Here is a 26,679-nt window from a genome sequence, read left to right as displayed (position 1 = left end):
CATCAATTGAATAATCGGACAGCCTACTACTCCCCCCTCCTACCGCGCTCGGGGCAGGTTTACATGCCGTGTCCAGCTGAGCGCGTTACCTTCTGTCCCCGAAAACAGTCGAACGCGCGACCGAGAACGATGGCGCGTGTGACTTTTGTCTCCTCGGACTGCGCCGTTCCTATTGGAACGCTCGCGCGGCGGCAGGGAGTCTTTTGTCCCCAAGGTATGCTTAGGCGAGCGCGCGGACTAATTAAAACGATTGTTTTCTTCTGCCCGCCCGAGCCTCTTGCCTGCCTCGGCGTGTCCTTCCTTTCTCGTCGAGAACTCAGCCGTCCAGAGACCCCCCCCCCCCCCCCTCCCTTTCCAGATAGTGCATGGATATCCTCTCACAATCGAACTGTTTCCTCATCTCTGCTGGCGTCCAATCCCCCGAGTCGAACTTCCCCCCACCCCCTTCTTTTCGCTACCCCAGGAGCATCCCTTGCCCTGTAGACTCCCACCCACATCGGCATTCCGGAGGCGTAGAATGCCAGGTGAAACAATCCGCTTTGTACTTCCCCCTCGGAGCGATCCGATTGGACGGTCCGTGTACACCGACGTCAACCGAGACTTTTTTGCCCGCCTGTAGAAAACGATGTGAAGTTTCTTGCGCCACCGAGCGATTGTTCCCCTCTTGTAAGCGACGGCTCTGAGAGCGAAGGGCTGCGCTACGCAGAAAGCGTATCGCGTCGACGACAACTGGGTCGCAGATGACAAATGAATCTCATTATTACCGAGCATCCTTCGAAGTTTGGCGGAGCGAAACAGCAAGGGACGAGCCAGGTTGTAGATGATAGGCGCGCATGCGCCTTGTGAACGGCATATACATACATCAACATATTAGCGGACTGTGAACGTGTGCGTATGTATACGGGGGTGTTCACGAAAGGTTGATGCGCGGACGTTTGGAGAAGCTATATACACAAGTGTGCGATCTTTCAAATTAGGCGCTACACTGCCCTGTGGGTCTCATTAGGCCCGTACGAGTTTTGCCCGTTTGTTTGTCGCCTGCTCGATACGGCCTGTGAGATCTAGAGGGGGGGGGGGGGTGCGTACGGTTATGGAAGAGCGCTGGCCACCTGCATCGTTTGGGACGCCCGAAAGCGTGGCGACGTGTCCAGGCCCGATAGATATCGACTCGGAAGTTTTTCATTTGTTAAGACCGCCGAACATTGGTGTCTCCGTTGGGACTGTATGTGTGATCTCCCCTCCCCTTTCAATACTCCACTGTCCGGCTGAGACACATATGTAAGCCCTAACCACCATCTACAACAGCTACGATACAACGCGCTGCAGTTGGACAATGCAACAAGCTAGTGGCGCATTCTAGTGAGTTTAATAAAGAATGCTATGGTAAGTGGCAGTAAATGCGCATACGTATAAGCGTCAACGGCATGTCTTAGAGAACCGCGCCGTACATAGTTATTCCTTTGTATTTGGATATACCTCGCCTTGAACGGACGTAGCTTCGCTTAAAGCGAAGTTAAGGTGCCTGTGCCTTCAATACACTCCTCAGAATAAATAATATCAAGTCGAGAGTGAAATGCACACGCTATGTGCGCACGCGCATCACCCTCGAATGCTCATAGTGAACGACAGCTCGAAATGTCGCCAATGTGATCTACAGCCGAACCCGGATATATCGAACCCGCATATAACGAATTATTGTGTATAACGAACAGCAGTAAAATCCCCTTGAAAATTTTTGTATAGAATTTTTATTATACATATCGAATTACCTATATATCGAACTTTTATAGTGATCCCCTTCAGATTCAATATATCCGGCTTCGACTGTCAATATAATAGTCTACATGTGATCGTAAGGTCTATATAGACCATATTGATCTATACAGATCACATATTTCTCTAGTGTAGCTGCGAACTTTCGGATGCATAATCTTCGCCCGATTAGCCAATGAACCCAAGCCCAAGCGCGTATGCCGGAACAGTTTGTGGACTACAGTTTGAAGCTGCAACCGAGGGCGTTTCCCACGCAAACGCAAGCACGACGCGCCTGAAAGCGTATTAGCCTACACGCACACACGCATCCCTCTCCCATGCACCCTTGTCACGTGTGACCGCACCGCAGTCACGCGACAGCGACGTCACTGCGTGCCAAAACGGTGGTTTATAGTCGAGCACCTGGGGCACGGCCCAGCGCTCGCTTTGCCTGCAGAACGCCACTTTAGAATCACCTTTCCAGAATGTGCAATGAGCCAGGAGTAGAAGAAACAAAGAAAAAAAAAGTAGCGATCGCCTCTTCTGCCACCGACAAAAACAGCAATGTGTTGTTCCCACGAATGTGCCTATTACGGGGACTCCTGCCACATAATGAAAAAAAAAAAAAAAAAGCCTGATACGCTCGAACCGTGGAGGGCAGTTTAGATAATGAAACGGGCAGTCGGGCTTGCGCTGTGCCACCTTGTTGACTCTCGTGACTGTGTATACGTATAGGCGGCGCTGCTGACGACAGATGTCAGACGTGTGTATGCGAGCCGATGTTATAGAAAGATTTAGGCGTGGGAAATCGGGTCGTCCGGTTAACGAGTTACAGTATTATAGTTGGCGTGCGATATTTGCAGCCGTTGTGCTAGGTCGTCAACGAACTTACATACGGTTTTCGTCGAAATAACCTTGCTTTTTCATTAAAATTTTTTTTCGAACAGAGTGATTGCAAATATGCTCATTCTCGAATAATTGAAGATAAGTATGGCGTGCTGGGGAAGCGTTATCAATAGATTGGTCGGCTGCTTTGCGTCAATGTAATGTTTCCTGTTGTTTTAAGAAACATATTTTTTAATAAACAGTAAAACTATTAACAATAGGTTAGCAATGAGATTGAGGCAGAAGTCGTTAATGAACGAGTGAAACTGCTACGTGAAATGCGTAGCGTATACGTTTAACTCAGTAGCTGCAGAAACAGTTATCTCTTTGACATGTCTCGACAATGAGCAGCTGTCAGTTTGACAGCTGCACAGAGATCTGTATCTAAACGGAGAGATCTGACATCTCTATACGACGGTGACAGGCCTAACTCGTGTATCCCTTATTTGCCCCTCCTTATTTAAGAAGATTTTGACACATGTGAACGCCTATACAATGTTTCTTTAACCCGTACTGTCATGAACCAATGAAAATTCGAGCAACACATTGCAAGGTAGAACGCACTTAGCAAGTAATAACTGTGGAGCACGATCTCGTACAACTATTTATCCCTTAGCGAAATAACGACGCAGCCTCACAATAAACGTACAAGTCGCAAAGCATGCAGACACCATACGTTTGACAAAAGCTGGAACCGAAGGAACGTGTCCTGGTTAGCTCTAAGTTGTTAGTAGTGCAATCATCCCATGGCTGTAGACTTATGCCTGCAGTCTGCCCTGATCTATGTATTTATTATTAAGTTATTGTTTTTACTCCTCCTTCACTTACCTTGTTAATATTGTACTTTTGTGAGTTTATGTACGCGGTAAATCACATATTGCATATATGTGTACGTCACTGTGGTCACGAGGACTATTGCCTCATGAAGACCATTGAAAGTACTGTATAAAGAGCAACGCTATATCACATTGTATGCTGGTTAACTATTATTTCAATTAAGACTATACTCATTTGGCGGAAAAAGGTTGCTTTCAGGTGTAGAAGATGATGGTCTAAGTTTTTGCCTCTTGAAATTCGTGCCCGAACGGCTGCGCCGGTACGTCACAGTGACGTCACAAACCTCAATGCATCTTTTTTTGTTTTTCCTTATTTGTTTGAGCCGTCTTCTGCGTCGAAAACGGGCTCAAAGCTCGCTAGATTGAGTACTTCGGTCCTTACAATGTCCGTACAGCTCTTCTCTATCGGTATATAGACTACTAAGCAGTCCAGAAATTGTCAAAATATATGACGTCACCGGAAGCCGTAGTGCGCGAACTTCGCGGTGGTGTCGGCACCAGTCCTTTGTTCTTATCGCTTTTTCCGTCTCACAGAGTGAACTTCGGAGTCCCAGAAGTGTCTACATCTTATCAATCCAGCTAATTCTAACGCTCCTTTCAGTGTTCCTGCATTGAAACACGTACACACCTGCGATGCCGCGCGTCTGCACGCGTGCTTGCAATATGCTCTAACAGGATGCGAAATACCTAGCTCCACAGTAGAACGGCAGCGTCTCCAACGTGTCAACTCATTCAAACACATTAAAATAATGCATCCTGCGCGCAGCATGTTCATTGCACACCCACCTCTACCCTCCCCCCCCCCCCCCCTCTTCTTTTCCTGCTCGTGTTGGAAAAGGGACACTGAATAGAAGCGCCTAAATTTGTTTATAATAGAGTAGTCTTTCAAAACTCTGTTTTCCTTAATGTCGCAATAATAGGTTGATTATTGGAGAGAAAGTAAAAGTCAAATATTCATCTTTTTATTTTTGGAAACGTCGCGCCAAAGCACTAGCACCGGTAAGTCAGTGTGACGTCAAATATTTCAAGTTACTTTTTTTTTTCTTATTCGGGTCACGTTGGGGGTTCGATAAAAGTTTCCGAAACTTTCCAAGTTGAAAGTTTGGCTCCTTTAGAATCTAAACACAACGTACAATAGTTCATTTTTATCGACAAACTAATAACCACAGGCCTTATCAGACGCCATCAAAAGCCGTGACGTCACGACACGCTGTAACGTCACGACACGGCACCGTGACGTCGCGGGACGGGAACTTCAAGGCGGCGTTTTCTCTCTCTCTGCGCCTGTTCTGGCTTATCATACCTATTCTCGCGGCAAGAGTACCACGTTTTTTTTTTCTTATTTTTCGTTATTCTAGAAATACAATTTACTTTAATGCAGGTGAAATCATCATTCTCTTTAGCGTCCATTTCAACCGCTAAACTTCTCTTACAACAATGCCGTACGGTAAATTGTCACTACGCACTTCGGCAAACTCGAGCTGCTACGATTGCCGTCTGAGGACGAAACCCAGAGTTGTGTGCGTGTGCGTGTGTGTGTGTGCGTGCACGCGTAGGGAGGGGGGGGGGGGGCGGAGGCAGGAGGGGCTCCTCGCTTCCTTTCGTGGAAGTTCGGTGCATTTTTTTTTCGTCCAAACACAAAGAGAAGAAAAAAGAAAATAACCGGATGGAGCATGCGTCGCCAAAGTGTAGCACGAAGGAAAACGCGCGTGAAGAAAGGACGGAGTTAATATATCAAAAGGAACACAGGCGGCAGCAGTGCTGATCAAGTGCTGGAACACAGATAGATGCATACAAGGAAAGAGATAAATAATCTTTTTAAAGAACCAAAAAGAAAGGAAGGCGGGAGCGTAAGGAAAAAAAAAAACGGAAAAAGAAAACGAGAACGAAAAAAAAAAGAGTAATGAGAGCGTCCTTATCCTCGAGCGGCAGAGCGAAAAACCGCAAACATGTTTTTGACTTTCTGCGCGGCGTCGCGCACCTGACGCTCGAACCACATGTAGCGCGTCTGCAGGCGTTGCGCCGCATCTCGGGTCTTCGGTATCGTCGCACGTCACATCCGCGAAATGTGGCCAAGAGTCAACACGCGGACTTATAAAAAAAAAAAAAGGACTCGACGCGACTTTCGCAGACTCTTTGTTACAGTGCATGCATGGTCGGCAGATATACCTAAAGTGTACTGTCTGGATATTTTGCGCATTGAAAGATTCTCGATTCGTGTTACCGGCGCATTGTATAAACGGGTTGGAAAGTGAGGACGTGGACACCACAAACGCTGGAATAGATAGTCGGGCACTCGTCTGTTTAGTCCGACGTTAGTGGCACCTGGGTCTTCGGCGTGCGTCCCGTCTATATTTGCGCCGGTAAAATGAATCGAGAATCTATAGGAAGCGACATTCTCATTATTTTACATGCGGACGTTATATGAAATCCTGTCGTGAGCGGAGCTGCTAGAGAGGCGTGAAAGCTTCATTTGACGCTTGTATTATCACGACCATTAAAAAAAATTGCATTACAGATTTTTTCGAAGTTCCCGGAAACGTAATGCAGCGTGACGTCAAGCGTGCATGTACTTTGTTCGCTTCGTGTTTCACGCGTATAGTGCCGGGATTTCCTGTCGAATTTTCGCGCTAATCCGGCACATTAGACCTCTTATAGCCTAAGTGCGCAGCATTTTCGTTTCGCTGCAACCGTTTACAAGCATGCACGGGCACTGAGCCACCACACATGACGTGGCATTGTGTTAGCCGCGAGCCGTATGGCGTAAGTTTCGTAACTAAGAAAAAAAAAGGCTTTTTTATTTAACAAGATGCTAGTGTTTAGGACTTAGACAAAAAAAAAAAAGAAAAGCAAATATCAGTTTTTAGTTGTTTCAAATGTATAGAGTAGAATACGGGAATCTTGAAATCCCGGGATATTCACGGTACTACTGCGTGCCGCGAGGTTTTAAGTGTTGTCTTCGATTTCTCCGCGATATACCAATCGACGCCTTATCCGTCAGATGACTGCAGATAGTGTTTTGAAAGAACAGTCTGTCAACATACCGATTAGGTGCTTAATGCACAGGGTGGGTAACCCAGCGCTTGTTGGCGGGGGAGGGAAGCAAGCAGTCGAAGTCCGCAGAAAATGCGATGAGGTGACGAAAATAGATATACGTTAGCAGGCATGGGAAGCGTAGTCGGGTGACACACAGCACGCGTATCTGGAAATCGCCGGAGGAGAGCCTTCCTACAACAGTGAGCTTGGAGTCTATGTATGCTTCTGCTGTTTCCGTTGCTACGGCTGCTGATAAACTAACATTGTATTTCTCTTTCTTATATCTTCAAAGGAACACTGTCATGACACTTTCGACTTGTGTTTTTCTTTTTGCTTTTGAGGCTTAATGAAGGTCTAAACCCTTCAACTCCCCTGGAAAAATACACCAAGCGTAAGAGCGCCCTAAACAATTTATTATAGTACAACTTGTTCCTACGAACTATAGTTTCGGTTTCGGTACGCAAGACGTGGATGCATCATGGCGTCACGATTCACTGGCTCGTTTAGTGCCTGCGTTTGCTGCTGCTTCTGTCATACGCGCGCACAACCCGAAGAAATATGCGCAACAATCTCTCTTATTGTTTTTTTTTCTTTGGTAGAAATAACGTCCTCACACCTAGCCCTTACTGTTGTGTGACGTCAGTAAATTGTGCGCTTTGTCGTGACGTCACGGTGATCCATGGCATTAGGACTGGCGTTTCGAGGTCGACTTTAGCATCAAACTAAAACATCTCACAAGTGTTTCTCAACCTTCGTATACTTGCGAAGTGGTATACATTAACGTTTGAGTTGCGTCGGTTTGTAGAGGTTTTACAGCTTCGAAAGGGTACACCTACTCGTTTAAAAGAGTAGGTTTAAAAAAAGAGCCTTAAAAGGTACGATAAGATACTAGCTAGCTGGGCGAGTCGGTACAAAACTACATCATCATATTACAGCGCGAACGAACCAACAGCGACAAAGAAGAAAGACGTAACACGATCGCTGACCCACGACTGAAAGTATATTTCTTACAAACACCGCATAAATAGGAAAACTAACGCATGCGTAACACTCGAAAACCAGCCATTACCCTCAACCAAAGCGCGAAACGTGACAGAAGACCGGTATATATACACAAGATAGTGGGATTTAACGGTTACATAAATCCAGAAAGATTTTTTTTCTTTGCTGTGACGCCTTGCTGACGCATCCTGTCACCAGATTTACTGATCACGTAGGCCTCTGAAATGAGGCGGGATTTTTTCATCTTTTTTTTTTTTCTCCAGAGTATATACGCGTCAGCAATGGCGTTACGCCTTTCTTCTTTGTCGATGCCGGTTCATTCACGCTGTAATTAAAGATAAAGTATACGATAAGTCACTGAAGGGTAGAGAGGGAGTACCCTCCCTTTGTTTTTATCGAGGCATGGAAAGGCCTGGAAAGGCTGTATCGTTGGGACATAAGTTACCGTTCCGCTGTGAAATACAGAAGGAGGAACGGTGACATAAACTGCACGGAGCTGTAGCGGAATTTCCGGTACCAATATTGTCGGCCGACTAATATAGCTCCAGTTGTCTTGCGAGCTTATCTCGCAACACTGATTCTGCGTACAATCCCCGGAACCTCCCCCCCCCCCCCCCCCCCCCGCCACCTTCACCACCATCCCTACATTTTAAGAGAATGTGTACCTCTTCACACGAGACGTTGCACAACCGAAGTGACGGGAATGATTGCGCAAACTTTACAACGCCTTATCAATGCCCAGAGCGATCAAAAGAACGCCTCTTCGGATGTACTTTTTTTTTATCTTGTTCTTACACCGTGGCGAGCCTTATCCTCGTTGATTGCTGTCGACTTGTAATTGGCGCAAATTAAACGGTTGTCGCAATAAGACAATGGTGCGAAGGATGCCGGAGAAGCGATAAGTATACATATAATGCGCAAGTTCGTGTGCTGTCTTATCGTCGTCTAGAGGTGGTAGATAAGCATTTCGCCATCGCTTCGGAGCCTACACAGCACGCCTTGCTTGTGCGCGCTCGTCTTGGGTTTTACTCCCGGATAACTTTTGCTGAGCTTGCTTGAATCGGTGTACGAGTGATAAGGGGCCACGGCGCATTCCGCATGCTCGGTCATTTGTACTTGCGCTGAAACGCCTGCATCGCCCGCAATTACGCCGGAAGAGGTAAAGATTTGCCTCTTGTTCTTTTGGCACTCAAATGATGACTTTGTCTGGGATGCTTTCGGACTGTACAGTTGCTCATCGTTGAACTGCAGACATTTAGGACGATTTGACTGCTCCTACATCTGCGTGGGTGGTATCAAGAGTGTCATCCAGCTTCTTGAGGCCATGAGAAGTTAGTTATCGCAGTCGTTGCGGGGTCCTTCGCGTTTCATGTACACACCTTCCCTTCGTTGCTTTCGTGTTTCAGCCTGTCTACTCAGTACTTCCACTGCAGAGTAGCCAGTCGGTTATCCCGTATGGGTTCAAATTTGCGAAGACATACTTCTAGCAGCACTGGAAGTAGAGCCAATGTAAATCCGATGTTGCGCCATCAAGGCTCTACATTGGCCAACGTTGGTCCGCTATCGAGCCTACATCGCCTATACTTACGGCTGCTGCTGCGACTATATCGAAAAGAGTAGCCACTGTCAAGCTTTTTTTATAGGTCCTTTCGAAGAAATCGGTATTTCGAACGAGCATGAGGTGTTGCTGGTACTTGGGCTTTGCCTTACAGAATTGCTTTGTCGTTGGCTTCAGATGGTTTGGTGATTTGAACAGGCAATTTTATTTCATTCGGCAGCACGTAGAAGACTCGAAGCTTCTACATTACTCCGGTGAATGGATATCTATTTATTTATTCATCTATAAATACACCACAGGTTCCAATCGGAACATTGAGTGATGGTCCCGGGAGGAAGTAAAACAAGATTACATAAAGCATAAACAGGAACAGGGCAACGTTATTAGTGACTACAAAAATTCTATACAATACCCAACACCACTTTTACAAGAAGTGTGAGTGCAAATTCTCGCGGAATGTTTCACGGTTAGTGATGGAAACAAGGCTATCAGCAAGATCATTCCAGAGTGCTGTGGCTTGTGGTAACGCTGAGGAAGTGAAAGCTTTAGTTCTACCAAATATTCACGTGAGGCTGAGGTGATTATTAAGACGCCTAGAAATACGTAGTGGGGTTACAAGAGGCAATTTGTGTTGTGTTGGGCCGTGAATGTATTTGTGTATCGGACATAATAGAGCGAATATGAATATATATGTTCACGTATATGAATGAATTCGCGATACGCGACCAGCCCTTATGAAAGAGGTTTCCGTGGAAGGCAGCGCCGCTCCTCGAGCGAAGTAGTCGCTACTCTTCAATAACGCTCTTCGACGATTCCTGAGCTGTTGCCTAATCTGACACTTTCAGTGCCTTCGCGAAGGCACTGGAGAGGAAGCGTATATCTCGAGCGAGTGTTTATCGCAAGGGATCGCCAGGACGCCTTATCGAAGCGCAGTGACTGTTTTAGTCGATGGGCGCCGCCACTCTGCGGTGGGTACTGTAGTAAGAGACTACTGCTAAAGAACGACAATATACAAGCCAATACTACATTTCCATACTATTTCATCTAGTGTTTAGCTCATTATACTTATTGGTATTATTAGTAACTTGAGAGTCAAGTGGTTTCGTAGCACGAGCCGGGGATCTTAAGCGTCGGGTCCAGTCGTAGCAGGACAAAAATGAAGGGCTTAGTGTCACTTCCCGAGATACAGTTTGATGGGGGATGCTATAATATCATCCATTTATCAGAGTCTGTAGGAAGCCGTTCGCGCCAGGACACCCTCGTGAATATAGAAGTAAGTCTGTCCTGTCTACTGAGCAGATTCTACAGAAATTGCGTAGAGAGTCTGCGTATTTCGCAGATAAGTATGACTGAAACACATTTTTGCAGGTGTATTGTAGCGAGAGCCAACTTCGCTCGTAGTACGTTTATCAACCGTACCATTCCCTTCCGAAAATACAAATGAAAGCTCAATAGCTTTTCCAAAGATAGCTCATCGATGGCTACAACTCTGTATAGACATCTATAGAATGTCAACAACGGTTTGTTGTACGGAGTTTATACACGTGGCTCGTGCGAGCATGCGCAGTTGGCACTGTGCCCACATGTAAAAGGAAACTGCACTCAAGCTTCGCGCCCGCAAAGAGGATGCCGCTGGCACCAGCCGTTCTCGATCCCATTATGTGCCATCAATTAAGCCGAAACAAATAAAGAATGAAAGAAAGAAGAGTGTATGTTGTGTGAGAATGGCGGTTCGCGGGGGGGGGGGGGGGGGTGTTTGCAGGAGCCAAGCTCGTTGTGTGACACTCCCCGCCGCACCTGACTTCTGCTCGCTCTATAATATCGCGTCGCCGGGAGAGAGGATCGCTGGGCTTAGCGCACGTGTGCTTCAGGAAGTCGAGCGCGCGTATCCGAAGCAAAGCGACTGCGAAACTCTCTAATAAAGCCAAGCGTGCGAGTGTGGCCCTTCGTGAAGTTGGCGAAGCGTTGCGCCCGGTACGTTTACGTTTACAAAGAGGTACACACAAAACGCAGATCACCTAGAGAGGAGTTGAAAGTACGGTAGCTGTACCTTACCCCGTCGTGTTGGGCTTGGCTGTGCGCGTATACCCTTACAAAAGCTGGTCACGGGGTAATAAGAATAATTAACTGGTCACGGGTAATAAGAATGGCACTGCGCAATCTACGGAATAGCCAGGTCGCTAGCCGCTATTGTGTAGTGTAAAAAAAAGAACGTTTATGTTCACCCTTAAAAGGGAATAAGGGTGTGAATTGGTAAATATCTCACACCTTTACACCAAAAAAGGCTGCAAGGGTGTGAGTTACGGATCAATTTACATCCTTATTCATTTTTAAGGGTGCAAATTATTTTATCGTGTAGGTAGCCAGTAAAACGGCAGTTCTTTTTTTTTTAAAGGAACCACGATTTAAAATCGGCAAACGGCTGCTCAAAAAGGTGATCGCTGACAAAGCGCGCTTTGAGGTTGTTTCCTTTTATTTATTTTTTTATTTTTTATGCGAAGGATGCACACAGCTTTGGCGCGCAACGGATCTCTTGCTGAAGTGTTGTAAGCGTATAAAGTATATATTCCCGTTGACGACCCAGACCATCTGGGTTGTTTTTGTAATTTTTTGTCCTTTTTTTTTTTCTTTTTTTTTTTTTTTTTTACGCGGCGGCGCCGATCTTGAGGTCGTTGCCGCATCACTTCCTTTCTGAGGCGACTATACCTACCGGCGCGCTCTCTCTCTCTCAAGGTGACTCAAAACTTGGACACGCTCTCGAACAAAACACCTGTGCGCCAACCTGTACCCTCCACGAGGTGAACTGTATGCGGCCGGGCTTTGTAGCGAGGCCGAGAAACTGATGTTCTGATTCGACAGCTTGAAAAAAAAAAAAAAAAAAAAAAAACTCGCCGCGCCGAACACTGCGGCGGAGAGTGGAAGAAGGCGCAGGAAAGAGAGAGAGAGAGAGAGAGTGACTTGGAAACGCAAGTGGAACAGCAACGCTATAAGACAGAGAGAGAGAGAGACGAAAGATGTGAGAAAGGACGGCGTCTGAGGACGCTTTCTTGACGAGGAACGTGCCAGCGTTTAGCAGGTCTGCATGTTCATAAAAAAACTGTAGTATAGTGCCTTCGTCGCCCTCTGCTGCGATGTCTTATGAAATCGGCATTCCAAAAACGGCTTTGATCGCTTTGATCAGCTACCACCATCGGAGCGTATGAGGTTAATCTCCAACCGCCCTTCTAAGATTATTCTGTACGCCAGTCCAGTATTGGAAAACTTTTCCTAGTCCGTGTAACATATTACATTTCACGGGCTGCTCGGTGACCGTAAACACGGACGGCAATATAGCACCACCTGGATCGGTGCCAGTTAGCCCAACATGCAATCCTATGAGGCGACATCTGATGACACTTTGTCCAAGCACAACGTGTTAGAAACGTTTTTGTGTCATGTGGGCATTCTCGCTTCAAGGACAGCATGTTGACGAACACGTCGGTGCCGGCGCTTTGCATCAGCGGATAAGTATAGGATACGGTAGGTCACTGCGGTAATAGCTCGGGGTGCATTTTGGTTAAACTTTGCGCCACAAGGGTCGCATTGCGAGCGTGGCTTTACATTAGTCAAAAGTGTGAAATGCAATTTATGGAGTCATGGTTTATGGAGCGTAACAGGTTACGCTGCTGCCTATCTCTTTCTGAAAAAAAAAATCTGTCATTTTCATTTGCACTGGTGCTCTTAAAAGCGCAAAAAGTAACCAAGTTCTCCAGAGAGTCTATGTTTTTCTGCACTTCCTCTGGTAGAGCTTCTTGCTGAGACACGAAGTCGCGCAACTTTCCAAGGCATCCTACAGCCACGGCTAGAGTTGCAGAATTTGAATCTGCCTCTGCAATCGCATCTTCCACGTCGCACTCTTCGTCTTCGGGACGAACACTGGAAACAATTTCCAGATCTGATAGTTCAGCACAGGTAACGAGCTCACTGTCACACTGCACATAGTCTTCAAACGAAGTGTTGCTGTCAACATCTAGCTCTGGTTACAGACCTCTGTCACCAGCTGGATGTTGTTCAACTGAAATATTCGCTCTTGAGAAATTCGCTCAACTGAAAATCTTTTGCGTAGAATGCATAGAAAAGCCGCCGGGGATTTTCTAAGAGTTCGTTATTTCGAAATATTCGTTAAACCGACGTTCGTACAACTGAGAGTTTACGGTAATACAACACATGGGGCTGACCAGTGACATGCTTGTGAGAGCGAACTACAAGCTATGTGAATTGACTGATTAATTGCGCTAAAGGTGGGAAAGCAACATTGGAGATATGAAAGACGCCGCGGAGGAGGACTCCGGATTAATTTTCAACATCCGGAGTTCTTTAACGCCCATGTAAACGCAAGTGTACGAGCAGTTTTTCTTTTCTTTTTTTTTGCATTTCGCCACCGTCGAAACGCGGCCCGCTCAATCGGGAATCGAACCCAGGACCTCGTGCTCAATTGTAGAGGTTTGTGAACTTGGACCCAGAAGTCTGAAGACAACGCTGATAGGTTCTTCAAAACCCGCAGCTTTATAAGCACGCAACGCGTTTCGTCCCTGTTTTGTGCGGTTCACGAAGGGGGCGCAAGTCCACAATCCAGATGGCCGCCATTGTGAATCCTAAGAGTATCCAAAGGAGAGTCATTAAAAGCCAAAGGCAAGTCGGTAAAATTCGAAGCACGCCGTGCCTTCGCCACATGTGGCGAATGAAAATTAAACTTTGCCGACTGGCGGAATCTCGGATCGCGGTGGGAATTCGCAGTTTCAATTATACTCAATCCTTTGTCGAAATTTCAGAGACAACCATCATCCTTCACAAAGTCCCGAAAAAAAAAAAAAGATGACAGGAAGTTTTATCTTCGAGGCCTTAAGAGGGCCCTGATAATTAATGTGCCATCTGTAATTTTCCCTCGCCTCATCATTATTTGCTGTGCCCTCACGGAGTCAACAGCCTTTGTTTTCAAACATTTACCGAACTGCAAAACGTTATCATGATTGCTTTTTTCGCTGTTTAAATACACAATGTCCGGAAATTACGCTGCGCCGTCGAGGCTCAATTTGCTCGTCTATAATATGTCGCAGCCTTACTTCTGGGTATGGTGTATCATGCTATATATATATATATATATATATATATATATATATATATATATATATATTGCACCTGCGCTCTGCTAGGGTAAGCATACAAGTATGATAAATACAACTACCCATATCACTGACATTCTCAACGACCATTCGCTTCATTGGCGTATATCGGCAGAAATAAGGGAACTATTAGTACGTAATTCTTTACGAATTACCCCATGTTAAAACTGCACAAGCAGGATCAACCCGGCGAGTGTTCTGAGCCCATACGCCTTGGCTTTCGATTATTCCTACCTGTTTACAAGCGCACTAACAACCACCACATTGCAAGTTACAGATGGCAACGGATGTCTTTCATGAAAAACGCTCTTGTAAAACACAAACCTAATCTTTAAGGCATAAAGAATAAGACGGTAACCATACGCGTTATTTATACGCTCTGTCGATCTTGGGTCTAAAAACCAACGCTTTGGTGCGCATATTTCGTGCCGTAATAGGCATAGCGGAACCTCGACCACGGCGTTCTTCCTTGTTTAGCGTTAGCGTTTAGGAAGGGTGCAGATGACCGTATCGTGGTCAGGGTATTGTCGTAACTTCAAGGTTCGAACTTGCTGCAGTGAACCCTAAGCCTTTCCGCCAATCCTTCCACCGTCCTCCATGGCCGAATCCGTTCACCACACTCCGAATCGTCTCACCGATGGCCCAGTGGCTAAAACAACACTTACGTTTGTGACGAACAGCTTCACAGTTGCTCACGGAGGTTATGCGGCGAAGGACACTTGGACGAAACAAGCGACACAGACTTGGAACTTCAAAAATCGAAGAAGGAGGGAGGCCGTTCCGGAGAACAGAACGTCTTCACGGGGTCGTCGCGCGCTGTGAGATTCATTAGGCCGAGATTGAGGCCGACCTCGTATGGCAACCGTATATATGTCAAGCTGCTGCTGGTCGCCGATAAGGTGGAGCCGCGATCACCTTGCCCGAATGCGCCGCCTAACGTTAAAGCTTCGAAGGAGAGGTGTCCCGGACGGGGGGTGGAGGAGGGGGGAGGCGAGCAAGGAGAATGGTCGAAAGATGGACTCCGCACGTTATTGGCGGCCTGGTTCTCCGAACAAAAGCCGAGCACGTAATTGACCAAAGGAACGGGAAAGGGAAAAGCGGGCGAGGGTGCAGTCCTTTTCCTCTCCTCTCGTCGCGTGTATGTACGTGCACGTCCCGCGCATTGCGCGCGGATTCTTCGACGATCGCCAATGAGCTGGCTGATAAGGGAGACCCAAGCCAGATAAGACGCGCTACCCACCGAATAGAATGCGGTGCCCAGAGCCAGAATCGGCGCAGGCAGTATATTGAGGAAGAGGCGGAGAACGGTGTCCCTGTCGATCGTGCTAACGCTGTCCGTAAAGCTGTCCGCTCGTCCTCTTTCTTTTTTTTTTCCCTCGCTTCTGCCGCACCTTGAAAATGTCACGCGGGTGAACCGGTGCTTCGAGGGTGTTCTGAGCCACCGCGCTGATTGGTTCGAGACCCTTACGGATACACACACCGCTCGGTTTTACTGACTTTAACAACGCAAGCCTAAAGAACACCAGGGTTTATTGGACAGTTACCTGAGCCTAAGTAGACGTACTACGTGACACCTGGGGTTGAGATGGTGTTCCACACCCGCCGCTATCGCCGCGAGAGGCGCTGGTTAACACTCCCGTGGCTAATCTTGTGCACATACAAAAACACACACGTAGGCGGGAGGATCGCCGCCCGGGTAGCTCAATTCACCGCGCGCGTAATGCGCAAGAGAGGGTTCGAATCCCACTTGCTGCAAGTTACAGATTGCATTTATATTTCCCACTTTCATATGCTTTTTTTTCCCTCGGTATTTCTACAGTTCAATGCATGTAACAGTTAATTTCACCCATGCTTTGTCGGCTTACTTGTCTCTTTTCTTCATATGGGTATATCTAAGAAAGAATTGAACTCTCTGATCCTTTTTATTCGCGCTCACGCATGGAGGCTACGATAAGGCTACTGCTTCACCCTGCTAGAATGGCGTACAGTACATTAAGTGACGCCGGAATCAAACAACACTTACAGCCGGGCCAATATTACCACGACGTTGGGGCCACATTAACGGCGCATACATCGGACAACGTTGGCCTAACATAGGGCTGGCATAGACCCCGCTTGTTGTGCCATACTCAAAGAAACGGCGAGGAAACAATCCAGTGCGTTCTTATCCGCTATCGACTACCTACGGCTTTGGTGTATAGGCGACCCTGGAGTGGACGTCTTCCACAGCTGTCGCAACAAGAGGTAGTCAAAACGCTGCTGACCTTTGCGAGATGAGCTGATTAGTACAACTGGTGAGGATGAACACTACAAAGAACCTTATTCAAATATTATCTTTCACAAGCAAAATTGTATAAGAAATTGGAGACACTATTGAGTATACTCGGGCTCAAGGAAACACGCACACTTGTCCTCTAAACTCAAGGTAGATTAATTTATAGACCCAAAATTGATTATTCGATCAACCAATCAATCAATAATGATGGACGGCGACACAACTATCAACATTGGAGGTATCAATAGCTTCGCGGGCCCATCGGAAACTCAAACTCTTGAACACGAGATCCGCGCTGGACTTTCCCGTGCGGAGCTCCTCGAATGCGGCCGGTCATGACTTATCAGGCAGGCAACCGTCGGCTATACGACCTCGCTCTGGGGTCTTTAATACTATCATGTCATTAGCGATAATCACCACTGCGAATAGTAAACGCTTTTTCGTTCTCGTAATAGTATTCTAGCACCCCCTTGCTCGATTCCCTGAACAGGCCTGTAAAGTGTGTTGAATAAGCAAATAAAGAAAAAAAAAGTGTCTAAGCAGAGATAGAAGATACGAAGTAAACGACAATGCGCCACCAAAAGAAGCACGACCAAATTATGGACTAAAACAAGAACAAAGGAATGAACGACGCTCGGGAGCGTCAGATATCGCGAATTGGTGTGCCGGTCGTTCCCGTAGGTGAAAGATAGCGTGATGATAGTGAACTTAATGAGAAGGAAGTGGGCAAAGAGCGCGCGGCTTGACTTCGACGGCTAAGTGCCAGGACATACCACAGTATATACTTGGCAACCATGGCGATAACGTTCGAAATAGGGTTTTGCATCTAAGGAAAGAAGAAAAGAAAAAAAAGAATACAGAATCGTCCTTCTGCAGGAACCGTAGGCTGCACAGTTCCTTGACTGAAGATATTTCTGGTTTATAAATGGAAGTTTATCCTAGAGGTACGATGTAACTATGTCGTATGTAACCTTTGCATTGTAGCACAGTTATCAGGAGGAGCCGCGGCATCAGTGAAGCGACTTCACTTATCATAACATCATGGCGCACGTAGGAATAGTTTTTACGTATACGTACACAACCAGCCGGCATCGGCGCAATGTTGCCATGAGAATACATGCAGGTGGTTGCGCCCATGTACTAAATAATAGAGGTCCTGCGTGTTTTAATCGAATGTACTAATCTTGATTAAGCCAGACACCTTTCAAATTGCGTGGACAACCTGTTGATTCTTTGACTGTTGCAAAAAAGATGCTGAGTGACTGACTCACACCACGTTTTCCTCAGAACAGGCCACTGACTGACCTCAGTAACCGTTTGCAGCCGTGTTCGCCCGGTTAGTGCTCTTTCTATGTATTTTATTTCTCTTTATCACTTCTTTATCACTTTATCTCTCTTACCCCTGGGAAGGGTAGCAAACCGGATGCGCGTCTAGCCAGCGTTCGTGACCGCTGCCGTAGTATATCTATCGTTCTCTAGCAAGACCACGTGTGCCGAACCGACCTCGCCAGTGTATTACAGTTAATGTCGTTTATAACCTACCAAATTTAAGAGATCCCATGCTTACTGTTGCTTTTCTTCTTTTCACTGAAGTTTGGTAGCAAAGTCGAGCTTCTTTTGGTCCGCATCGTTCAATAACACATTTGGAGCCGTTTTCTGTTTGGTTCCTCCCAGCTTTTTCATTGGTCGCAGATAACGAACTCAAGTCATCGCCTCTTCAGCAACTCTCTGCTCCGTTCGATCATGGAGTTTGCGCACGGCGGTGTATTCTCCATTCTCTTTACGAAGAACGTACAGGCAATGAAATATGACAAGCGTTTCAACGTGGACCAGAAATAATCGTGATCTTGTTGCGAAATTCAAGTATAGCGAAAACAGCAGTTAGCGCGAATATCTTCCGTTCAAAAAAGTTGCCGCAATAAAGAACGCAGCACACTGCACACGAAAGGAGCGCGTCATTAGGCGTTAGCGATCGCCTAATGGCTGCGTTGCGAGATGATTCCATCGTAAAAAGTTCGCGAGGTATAGCTGCAGTTACACGTCAGGAGTACAAAGCCGGTGAAAGTAAGCGAAGCAAGGCATTAGTGACGGCCTCGACTGTAGAGTCCAGCTCTCGCGTTATCTATAGGCGGCGTGCGATGCCGGCTTCGATCGTGGCGTGCGTTTGTAAACGCATGTAAGCTGTTGCTGGAATTGCGTTTGCTGCTTAATTCTAAGTAAGGAAATCCTTGGGGTTAACGGTAAGCACAAAACTCCGCTGCCGGCTAATCCGGCCGGCCGGTATGTAAATGATTATGTTTAATCTTATCCATCTGATCTCTTTTCTCAGTTCCATTGGTCTCGGGAAACCATGCCAAGCCGGGCCTTAGCATGGCTGTATATCTCCCTCAGCTGTCAAAGATTTCATCAATTGGAAGTCCCCAACACGTGCAGAAACAGCAAGGTCAGTACACCGACAATGGAGGCATGGATTCCTGGAGTGAAGGTCTCTTCCTGATCAGGCGCTTAATATATATATCATATATATATATATATATATATTAGCATATAATATATATTAACATATAATATATATATTATATGTTTATATTCCAACGTCTTTATAATTCAACGTCGGGCGTCACGAGAGAGAAGCGGACATCGCTACACAGTACTAGCTTCTTTTAAACTACACGAGATCGGCACGGCTGGGTCGAGTGAGAAGACGACCTGGCCCGAAATCGTTTACAGTGGAATCTGGAATCTCGTTGATACGATTCTGCATAATACGTTTTCGGGATAATACGTTTGTTTGTGTTATTTTCCTGGTCAATGTCTTATAGGAGCAATGTTTTTCGGATAACACAATTTTCGGATGATACGTTTTATTTTCTGGTTCCCCTGAAGATTGTATCAACGAGATTCCACTGCCTGCGTAGCTAAATGCATTTAGCTGCGCAGGTAGTGCTATAATCAATTCACCCCTTGCAACGGGGCTGACCAAACTGGCCGCTATATTCCGATCCGCTTTAGCACTCACATGAAATCGACGGACGGAGTTCGGCCGCGAAGAGCTTACTCGACGCGACCCGACTTTATCGGGTCCACGCTAATGTAACTTGTGTCCGAAAAAACCTTGACAGTGCGAGATATACAGCCTCATTTTGCGGCGGTAAATGTCATTCATTCATTCACTTATTCATCACAATACAAAAGCATTGTGAAAGGGGACCAAGCATAAGAGGCGTTACTGAGCGAGTTGAAGGCACCTTGATCCCTCGTTTTGGAAATGGCGGCGAGACAGCAACAAAAGAACAGAAAGTGTTTTAGATAACCTATAGAGTGGGCTAAACTTAAGAACAAGTTGAGAGTACAATACGGCAGCAAGACGTCCGTCAGCCGAGTGCCGTCTCCACTCCAAGCATACTCTGGGCACCGAAACGACCTTCTCTGACCTTCTCTGTCCGTACTCGCATACGTTTTTCAGGATGACGCAGTTGAGCTTCCTCTAGATTAGAGATCTCTATCTCTCGTTCTTTCTTTTTTGCATTCCAAGTGCGGGACATACAACAAAGGCGCGAGCAAAGGTACGCGCTGACGAAGACAAAAGAAAGCGGGGGGGGGGGGGGGGGGGGGGTGGCAGCGAAGAGATTGCGAAGGCCGCTCGAAGGCTGCTGCAGTGACGAGTGCAGAGGTGACAGCGGGTGGACAATGAGTTCCCGAAGACGTCGATAAGAAATCGCCAGAGAATCGAGATTATCGGCACCGGCAAACCCTCGCACCTGCAGCGATGCGGCCGAAGACCCTTTGTTCCAACTCTTCCCCCTCGCCCTCTTTTTGTTCTCCCTCTCTCGCCCTCTAGCGGTCTTCTTTGGCTGTTACGAGCCTGCTCAAAAATAGCGCCTGACTCTGTCAGCCGCATTCTTCTGTTCTTGTTTCCTTTACCCATTCGTCCTTTCCCCTTCCCCCCTCCCCCACCTTTTCTTTCTCTCTCTCACTGTCCCGCACGGCCCAGGAGGGTTCGCAAAGTATGCCGGCGGCATGCTTTGCTTTTTTTGTCGACTAGGGAGAGACGGCTGGTCGTCGTGTGACGTTATCTCTCAGCCCGCTGATCGAGTCAACAGCACGGGTTTGTGAACCGACAGCTTCGAAGGACGAAGACAAAATTATAAAATAAGAGAGAAAAATGCCGAGTTGAAGGCGAGAGAAACACTGCTCTAGGCAGCGTGTCATGATCTCGAAAGCGCTAATAACGTCGAACGGGAAATACCCAGTCACCATTATACTTAACCTGAACACGCCTTAAGCGCCCTGCTGCCTCTACTGCGGAGGTTGCTGCAGGCTTCTGGTTGGGCTGCCCTGAATGATGAAGTGGGTAACGCGCCTTTCTTCCAAAGCATTCGGTATTTCCTTCTTACATCAGGTGCTTGCTAAAGTTATGCCCCTACAGATTCAGTGTCCGGGCAACGTCTGACGGCAGACTGTACACCTGAGCTGTCATGCGGAGCAGTGTAGATGTAACGAAAAGCGGCCTTTAAAACGGCCACTCAATTCTCTGGTGAAACACGGCTTTCGGCGCGAGCTTCCGAGAACAGTGATAGTGTGAGTAGTATTAAAGTCGAGTAAACTTTAACACGGAATGCTACGATCATCGCGTACGCAATGTTGAGTGGATAGACGACGTTAACAACGATAGTCTCGCTAATGTTTGTCCCTAAACTCATGCACTTATTTCAGGCATTCTGTGCACTGTAGGCTTATGGTGTAATTGCCGTTATAGATCACGACTCGCCGCGTAAAGAACTCGTGTTTAAACTTGATGCTAGCGTTGTCATCTATGTCACAATCATTTCGTTATCTCTTCTGCACTATAGACGATTAACGCTTCATTGCGTGAGTGTGGGTGCGTACGTCTTCTTCTCATCTCTCAGTGCTCGTTACCCAGTGTGAAGGGTAGCAAACTGGGTTCGCCTGGTTAATGTCCCGGCCTTTGACCTTCTTACTTCTATCCCTCTCTCTTTCTGCACTGGGGCTTAAACGCTATTATATCCTGCACTGTCCTTATGTACACGCCTTGCCCCGTAATCTGAAACATTCCTCTGCTCGACTTCAACTTGAGACAGTGTAAGGCAGAGCCGCCTCTCACCTAAAGTGTTTACTGCGATGTGATAGCCTTTCCTCCGTGACTTATGATACGAAATTTTGTGACCAGGCGCTCTCGGCGTCTAATCGAATGCGCAGGAGTAGTATAGAGGGGCGTTTCTCAAGCAACTCCTCATCTTAGGGATTCGTCGAGAAGAGAGAGAGAGAGAGAGAGATTGAAACGAAGAGAGAAAGGTAGGGAGGTTAACCAAGGACGTGCCCGGTTGCCTACCCTACACTTCTGAGAGGGAAAGGGGGAAGAATGTGGCGTTACTGATTAAGCAGTGCCTTCTTCCGTAGACTGGCACTGCTGCGCTACGCCATCTTTAATTCGGGCCGTGCACCTTCTGCGTACTTGTGGCTGAGTCATGTGGAGAACTTAAGAACTACTTGTTGATTGAGGGAGTTTATCTTCACCAAGCGACACAGGCACAGGGCCCATGGGCGAGGTGTGCTGCAGGTTAATTTTGGCCACCTGGGGTTCGTAAATCTGCACCCGCTGCTCGGTACGACGGTGTTTTAGGTGCGAAGCACCTTATGCGCTCGGGCTGTTGGCGTCTCCTGTCGTCGTCGTCACGGTAAGCATGCGGCTCGTGCTCGCGCTCGGCACGCGCTCGTGCCTCCCGCGTTCGTCGTCGTCGTCTTCCACAGCTGGCTGCGTTGCCGCTCATCATTCCAGCGTAGAATTTCACTTCTCTTCTGTCGTCGTAATGGGGAGGCCGCGTTCACGGGGTTATGAGCCATTGCTTAAGGCAGTATGAGCCCATTAGCGGTGCATCACTGCATGCTTTGAACTCTTCATAAAAGTCAAGTGAGCATTGTTCGTCTTTCCAGAGCGTGCTCATGTTTGTGAGTGGGTGAGTGAGTGAGTGAGTGAGTGAGTGAGTGAGTGAGTGAGTGAGTGAGTGAGTGAGTGAGTGAGTGAGTGAGTGAGTGAGTGAGTGAGTGAGTGAGTGAGCGAGCGAGCGAGCGAGCGACCGAGTGAATGAGCGAGAGAGTGAGGGAAAGAGTGAATGATCGAGTGAGTCAGCGACGAAGTGAGCTAGTGATTGAGTGAGAGTGATTCACTGAGCGAGTGAGTGAGTAAGTCAGTGAGGGAGAGAGTGAGCGATTGGCTGGGGAAGAGAGTGAGTAAGTGAACGAACTTGTTTGTGTGTCCAATTACTTTCGCGAAGAACGTCGGTCGCGCTAAGAATTATTAACTTTGTGCGTGCTACATGTCATAGTGCAGAATACACCAGTTGGCAGGCGCGCATTTAGGGCTTACGTCATCGAACATTCTTCTGCCGTTATCGACCCTCGGTTGGTTCGCGACCAGCTGACTTTTATTGCAGCTGGACCAGGAACAGATCGCTCACTTCGAAGCGACCGGACAAAGGGAGGAGAAGGAGAGAGTTGGAAGTATGCAGCTGCGCTCTCACCCACCGATGTGAAACTAATGTGCGAAACACACACACACACACAAAGCACTGCTGCGCTTACGACACGAGCGCGATAAGCGCGTATTTTCACCCTGTGCGCCACGCAGTTACTCCGTATTTGCACACAAAGCTGACCCTGCATGCCATGCTCCCGGACAGTTATGCGCACGTTCGCCGTGATTCGGATCGTTGACATTTTCTGCGGTCACAACAGAATCGCGAGCTTTGCGTTTTTTCTATTCTGTGTCGGATAACAGACCGCTGCGACTGATAAGGTCCGAGAGTGAACATCCAAAAAAATAATCGATCTCGTTATACAGGAGTGCTTTCCCACGCCCGTGCTTTCTGCGATGGCGTGAACGAAGCGCGCATGCTCGACCGATCGAGTATGTACTACATGGCGAGAGAGCTATATTAGAGAGAGAGAGAACTGATGCAAAGAGAAAGTGGGACCAAGGTCAGTAAACTTGCGCTGGTGAAAGCGCAAGGGGGTCCGCGCTTTTATTATCTACCAAACAACGCGCGTTATATCGTCGTAGCCGTTGGTCAAACCGATACACCGCGGTGATGATTTATTTAGCTCACAGTGATCCGCGATAGGCGCCAAGTGCGTATACGCGTAGCTGCAGCGACGCATGCGCAGACAATGACCTTAGGCAGTGGATCGAGGTGAGCTGGCGAACTGCAGAGTGAGACGATCCTTGACGGGCTATAGATTACGTGATGAGACACTGATGACTCAGCAAGCAGGGTCAGGGAAAAAGGAGAAACGTGAGGTTGCCGGTTAAACGGAATTTTATAGCATCCTAAAGGGCATTCCTCTTCGAGAATACTTGCATCGAGATGTTACAAAGTTCGATAGCAAGAGGTGGAATTGAGCGCGTATATTACTATGACGTATCTTATAGGACAAGACAGAGGTTTACAGGAAAATGGAAACGAAGCGGTCAAAACACACACAAATCCTCACACACACACGTACACAAGTATACTATATGATATGCAGCTTGGGAAAGCTCCTAGCACAAAATGTGGAACGGGCCGATCATTCAGTATCTAGGACACCTTTGTATCCGACGGGCTGTACGTACAAGATACTTCGAGGCTATTTCGAAAAAAAGCACCTCAGATGCTCTCATATTAAGCCGTGTCGTACAACAGTATAGCCGATTACCCACTCGCATGAGACAAGCTGACGACAAGTTCTTTATCTTTAGAATAGCGGCGCCGCCACTGTCTTTTGCAGGGTTGGCTGATAACATAGAAACGGCGAAGAGGGAGTCGATAGTTGAGAGGACGTGTAGAGACGGACCGTTAGTTAGCAACGGCTGGACGACTTTCTGCTCTAAAGCAAAAGTCGTGCTAAAAGAAAAGATCAAAAGAACATGGAAGAAAAGCAACGAGTCATGCGTGCAACGCTCGACACGGAACAAAAGAAGCAGACGGTCAGTGAGCCCAAAAGTGAAAATGGGACCGAGGTGGAGAACGCGTTCACTGCAGTGGCAGATACGAAAGTCGTTGGGAGTCGAGCCGAGAGAATCCAAAGTCGGAAGAAGAGAGAATGCAAATGAAAAAAAAAAAGATAAATAAGCAAAGAAAGAAAGAAAAGACAGAAAGGAACAGAGACGGAACGAAAGTTTGATCCCGTAATCCTACAAAGAAACAAAAATAGAGAAGGACAGGGCGATAACTCGGTGGTCTTGTCCGTTCTCCCCACCGGCTCCTGTGGCAACAACCCGCGAACCGCTCGGCTCATCTGTTCAAGAGGAAGAGAGCGCCCTCCCTGTGAGGAAGAGAGAGGCCTCCAAAACAAAACGCGCATACGCCATAGTTACGGGGGCGTACGGTATTATATACTAGCCGCGAAACCAACGGTGCAACAGCGACACGCCGAGAAAACAAAGCAGCGCTAAAGAAGGAAGGGGAGGCGAAAGGGGGGGGGGGGGGGGGGGCGCTGAGTATCCCGTTATGCGCTTCTCGGCACGCGTTCGGGCTCCCAGCCGGGCGCGGCCCAGATGGACGCGGGGGCGCGTGGCAGGCACGCTTGAGGCGCCACGCCGCACAGCTGACGCAATGGCGGCTGGCGGGCGCCTGCCAAGACTCTAATGAGGAGCAGCCACCCCCCCCCCCCTCCCATTCACCGCCCCCTCCCCCAAAACACTAGCCCCGTAACCCCCCCCCCCCCTACCCAGCTCTTGTCCGTTCATAGACACGGAGTGTGGCGCCGGTAGCAAGCGGCAGCAGCAGCAGCAGCGCACCTGGGCAGAGCTAACCTAAGGAACGTGGTTGAGTCTCGCCCCCCCCCCCCCCCCCCCGCCCACCCCCTTTCCTCCCCCGCCTCCTTTTCCGCACACCGCCGTCGTAGTCGTTTCCCTTCCTTCGCCGTCATGCTCGAGGGAGCCACACGACCACAACCATAGTACAGCGGAGCCAGCCAAGCCTGGCCCGCGAATACCGGTCCCTCTCCGAGGTTTGGGGGGCGCCAAGTGTTGGTACCGTTATCGCCGGCGCGTGCCGCCAACCGTCCCGTAGTTACGTGCAGTCCTGTCTCAAGTCGGAAGCACGAAAAGGATGAGCCTCGTTGAGAAACTCCCTCTTTTTTTTCCCCCTAGTGCAATGTGAATGTGACCGCGATATAGGGTCGTATGGTAACGCTTCTAAGATGTCGAAGTAAATGTATGTAAAGGTAAAACTGCCGTTTCTCGAAAAATTATGGCAGCGAAGTCGTGTTCAGAAGGCAGACGCGATTTTCAGCAGAAGGTTGGTCGTGCGGAAGCCGCGGTCACAAACTCGAGTAGTGTCACAACCTTAGCCCGTTTAGGGGGCAGCCACTGTAGACCCAACATCGTACCACACTGGCCTTACGATGGACAAACGGCGGCCCGGCATGGGGCCAGCATAAACCCGATAACGTTGTTCCTTGGGGCGCTAGTACACGCCGTCCACATCTTATCTCTCAATGATATACGCAAATTCCGCGATCGTACGATTGAGTTTTTATCTAAATTGCGTGCTCGGACTCACGCATTTAGTGCATCGAAGCAATGCCGCAAAGTTACGCATTGGCCGAAGCCAACTTGTCTTCAAGCTTAAAATGGTGGCAGACTTTGGTTCGTATGTGTATGCGTGCAGCGTTACCTTACGAGTTAAAGTACGGAGTGTACAGTGACGTCAGAGGGGTACAGAGTCAGTTAAGGTGTGTCAAGTTAAGTTAGATGGGTGCAGAGTTATCTCCCAAGAGAAATAACGAGCGCTAACCTTCAAGTTAGCGCTCGTGTCTCCCTCCTCGTCCTGTTGTCCAATGGTCCGAGCTGTGCACGACCTCTGCGGACAAGAATGTCTTTCAAGCCTCCTCTGATGCACGGAACTAACGGAGGCGGAGTATCACAGGAGCCACTTCGGCGCCAGGGGGCGCGCGCGTTAGGCAGCTTTGCTCTTTCGAGCGTGACCGACCTTAGCATCGTTTCGTCTCTCGAGGAACTGCCCGGCGCCGCCGCCGCGGTCTTGAATAAAATAAAATAAAAAGAAAACGCCCGCGCACACAATTCGTTCAACGGGGACGACGCCATCTGTTGGATTATATAATCGTCGTATAACTGTACGGCACGTTACGCGTCGCTGTGTCGCGGCT

General features: G+C 47.9%; 1 protein-coding gene across 2 annotated transcripts in view; it reads right to left on the bottom strand.

Annotated features, from left to right (window-relative positions):
- Window positions 1–26,679, bottom strand: part of LOC119457881 (homeobox protein prospero) — a 188,123-nt gene that overhangs the window by 82,788 nt on the left and 78,656 nt on the right. The window contains exon 1 of one of the 2 annotated variants that reach the window (XM_049670505.1): window positions 14,897–15,058. The exons of the other annotated variant lie outside the window; for it this stretch is intronic. The gene's annotated coding sequence lies outside the window, so the exon portion shown is untranslated. Of the gene's footprint in view, window positions 1–14,896; window positions 15,059–26,679 lie in introns of those variants that run through there. 2 annotated transcript variants of the gene reach the window in all.

Source organism: Dermacentor silvarum, chromosome 7, assembly GCF_013339745.2.
Source record: "Dermacentor silvarum isolate Dsil-2018 chromosome 7, BIME_Dsil_1.4, whole genome shotgun sequence".
NCBI classification, from domain to species: Eukaryota; Metazoa; Arthropoda; class Arachnida; order Ixodida; family Ixodidae; genus Dermacentor; species Dermacentor silvarum.
The sequence above is the reverse complement of the archived record's forward strand: the minus strand, read 5'-3'. Positions and strand labels throughout refer to the sequence as shown.